The following is a 4333-nucleotide window of genomic DNA, read 5'->3' on the forward strand; positions in this document are numbered from 1 at the left end:
CTAAAGCAAACCCCAGTGAGAAATGAATTGGAAAATAGAGTATAGTATTTACATATAGTTCTTTGTTGTCTTTAGCACTATAAATACCAGATGTAACATTTCCAAGGTTACTTAGGTCAGCTCTTTTTTCTCCACCTTTTCAATGAGGTTGTGTCACATGTTTGTTGCAGCTGGTCCTCTTTCCAGAGATTTTTGACATTCTGGTTGATTAGTTGATTTGCATAGTTTCACTAATTGTGGTTTTGCCAAAGGCAGGGTTATGTATCCTCAGCTAAAGAATCATACCAAACAATTCTATCATCTGAACATTTTTCAAGTGTGGTCTCTTTGTAGCTAATCCTTTCTCTACATTCCTACCCCTTGCAGTCCCTGATCTATGTTCTCTCGTATAGTTTTCCTTTTCCTGAATGTCATATAGATAAAATTATGCAATATGTAGCGTTTTTGTTCTAGTTTCTTTCACTTAACAAGATAAATTATAATAAGAAACTTAATCTTGCCTTTCAAAGATAACTTTTTAACAAGAATGAGCGAAAAAAAAAGACTTTTGCTATACAGACTATCCTAAAATATTTTAAAATCATTTTTAGTTACTTTGAATAATGAAAGTGAGTCATTTCTATTTCTTAAAGAATCTGAAAATAGAATTTTTAAACTTTTTAAATAGAGAGTTTTAGTGGGTTTCGAAAGCATTATTTAAAAATATGAAAATTCATTAGCATTCCAATAAACTTGTAAGAAAAACGGTTTGAAAGCAGGAAAGTTAAAAACTTGCAGTCACATTTCTAAAAAAATACTTGTTTTTTTTAATAATTAAAATACATGTATCCCATGTTTATCTTCATAGCAAACCTGCACACCCTGCATGTACCCCTGAACTTAAAAGAAGAAAAATATGTGTACTACTTTAATAAACCCTACCAATGGTGTAGAGACTTTCAGACCTTTGTATTTTTAAGAAGTAACTTTTTCAGTTATGTTAGCTATTGAAATAAAGTATGGAAGTAAACAGAACTTAGGACAGGGCTTCCAATCACCTTACCACAAAGTATTAAGCCAAAATTTTGAAAATATATTTAAAAAGTCATACTATTGTCACTGTGCATTTCTGAATAATGATTAAAAGAATATTTTAAAATATTATTTAATTTGTATTCCTTATATCTTTATTTTCACTTTGAGACATGCTCTCACTCTGTCAGCAAAGCTGGAGTGCAGTAGCGCACTCATAACTCACTGCAGCCTTGATCTCCCAGGCTTCATGTGATCCTCCCACTTCAGCTTCCTGAGTAGCTCGGAATACAGACACATACCACCATGCCCAGCTAATTTATTTTTATTACCTTTTTTTACTTTTAGTAGAGATGGGGTCTTGCTATCTCTACTAAAGTTGCCCAGGCTGCTCTCAAATTCCTGGGCTCAAGTGATGCTCCTGCTAAGCCTCCCAAACTGCCTGTATTATAGGTGTGAGCCACCGTGCCTGGTCTTGGTTTTCTTTTTAAATGTATTTTCTTGGTTTTATATATATAAGCAAGAAACCAAGGTTATATAGTTAACATATATAGCATATGTTAAAAGTATATAATTTATAAAAGATGCGTAAATATACTGGGTATATAGTCTTTGAAAGTTTTTTTACTATTAATCAGAGAAGTCTGTAGTCCACTACAATACAGCACAGGCTCAACTATATGATATTCCTAGAGTGTTGGGAGCACAGTGGACACACAACATATTCATGCATTAACTGTGAAATCCCTAGTCCACAGTGTGACTGCTATATTCATAGACACATTGCTCCACATTTTTTTAAAGAAAGTTGAGACCCATTGTGCAGAAACCATTAAAATCAGATAAAGTTACAACATCTAGGCACCTGTCAATGTAAGGTGATGATAGCACCTGTCAGTATAAGGCCTGCCCATACAGAATGTTCCCAAAGAGCTGGGGAAATAAGGAGAGGGTTGTATGCTATTTTAGGGAATTCAAAGGGAAAAAAAATAGAAGCACTGAACACTTTCCACTTAAAACTGTTTTTTAAATATCAGTAAGAACAAACTGATATTTAAAAACAGTTTTAAGTGAAAAGTGTTAAGAACAAACATCCTGACAAAGGTTGCTCTTTAAAATGTTCAAAGTGCAAAACATAGGCTCATTTTAAGCCATTTAACAGCAGAATCTTTTCCTATTTAGTTTCATTTTTGTATTTGTGACTTCCAAATATACTGTTAATATAACATTCATATATATCCAGCTTTTTAGCCATTCATGAGGTTTATATATTTTTATTCTTATTTGATGTGTCATCCCATTTTGAAAATGAGATGAAGTCTTTGGAAAAAGTCAGAGTGAATGTTCTAACACACACATGCCACAGAGAAGAAAGACTTCTAAATTAAATACTGACTTGGGTGTGGGCGTTAACATCCTTTAGTTTCACCAGTAGCATTTTAAGGACAATGACTTCTAATCAGTTTGCTGTTCATAGAATATTATTCAGAGTCTTCTAGATAATATTAATGTTGAATCCTTTATTTATAATATATTTAAGTATAATTTCTTCAATTCAAACACAAGATAAAAAGATAAAAAGAAAAATAATAATAGCCAAGATTGGGGATCAAGCATCCTGAATTCTTCCTCTACTATTATTTTCTATACCTCTGTGGAAAAGTAAAATTTAACAAAAAATGTGCCTGACTCCTCCTCTTATTCTCACCTTGAGATGACAGCAGCTTGCCAGAATCAAAGACTGAACAGTTTTTAAGGTTGAAATTTTTTCTGAGGTTGAAATAACCTGGCCTGTTAAAAACGGGTGGAAGGGATCAAACCACTACTTCTGAAAAAATGTATCCTGTTTTGCAGAATATTTTTCCCTTGAAAGAACAGAGCAGATTTAAAACAAGGGGCTATTTTCCTCTTTTTTTCTTTCTTGGAGCTTTTACTTATTTGAAAGGGCTTCATTTAATCTGTTAAGAAACGCAAATCTTCTAATATTATTGAAAAATATTTAGCAATGTTTATCACTGTATAAAGTGCTACAGGATTTATTTCCTAAGGTGCACTATTGCCAGGAAGGATCTATTTTGCAAGATTTAAAGTCTTACAAAACTGTACAATGACAATATCAGAATCAACATTTTCATTTCTCTTTTGCCTTTATACTTCGGTAACTCATTTAAAATTTTTAATTCCATTCTTTATTTCTTATTTTTTTCTCAAATACTTAAAGTACTCACCAGATATAGGTAATTATTTTGCATCTAAGGGTTTTCAGAAAAAATACTTATTTTGGGGTGTCTCCTAGTCCCCAAGGTATTTTCTCAAGGTTGTGTTCTCATGGCAGCTGCACTAAAGTAGGTAAAAAAGGAGGTAGAATCATTTCACCTACCTGGCTTAGTCTCCCAGCATTTGGCCTTTCGAATTTCTAAAGGAGCAATTACACAATTTACACTTAATTGGAGGAGGAGGAGGAGGTGGAGGAGGTGGTGGTTGCTAGGCCACCCAAATGTATTCAAAAGACATCAAGAAAAAAATTAAATAATCTGTCAATAACTTCATTTTTAAAATCTTGCTATAGTTGAAAATCCATCATGCAAATTAAAGCTGTACTTTCTCCATACCACCAAACCAAATGGAATTTGTAGTCTTCATCAATAGAAAATGTGAATAATTTGCTAAGCAATATGAAGGAAAGCAGTCTTCTGTCAAAAGCATAATTGTTTAAGGTCTAATTATAGGTTCAATAAACACTAGTTTCATGAGATGCTGTGATGAGAAAAGCAAGGAAATGGGTCTCTGCGGTGGAAAGTCAAATAAATCTGGGAAATTATGCCCACAAGATTTCATTCTCTGAGATTCACAATATAGATTAGCCTATTAAATGATCTGAGACATTCTGCCCTTCATATTTTCTTTTACATATACAAGCATATTTGTTTATTTTATTATATATATGTATACACACACAATGCATGAGGTAGATACAGAGATGATAGATATATACATACATACATGCATACATACATAGATACATACCTACATACACACATAGATGATAGACAGATAGATAGATAGATAGATAGATAGATAGATAGATAGATAGAAAGTATTCTATGGAATTGACTTTGGACCATGGTAATCTTCTCACACACTAGAGATCCGTCCTCTGAATGATTCCCCATCTTGTCTGTGAGCAAAGACTCTTGAAATAGTTTTTCATGAGAGTTGAGTATTATACTACTTCATGTTCCCAAATGAATATGAAGTTCATCATTTTCAAGTTGCAAAATATAATTGTAAAATGTCTCTTTTTCACATCTTCTTCTTGTCC

This window comes from Saimiri boliviensis, chromosome 1, assembly GCF_048565385.1.
Source record: "Saimiri boliviensis isolate mSaiBol1 chromosome 1, mSaiBol1.pri, whole genome shotgun sequence".
Lineage (NCBI taxonomy): Eukaryota > Metazoa > Chordata > Mammalia > Primates > Cebidae > Saimiri > Saimiri boliviensis.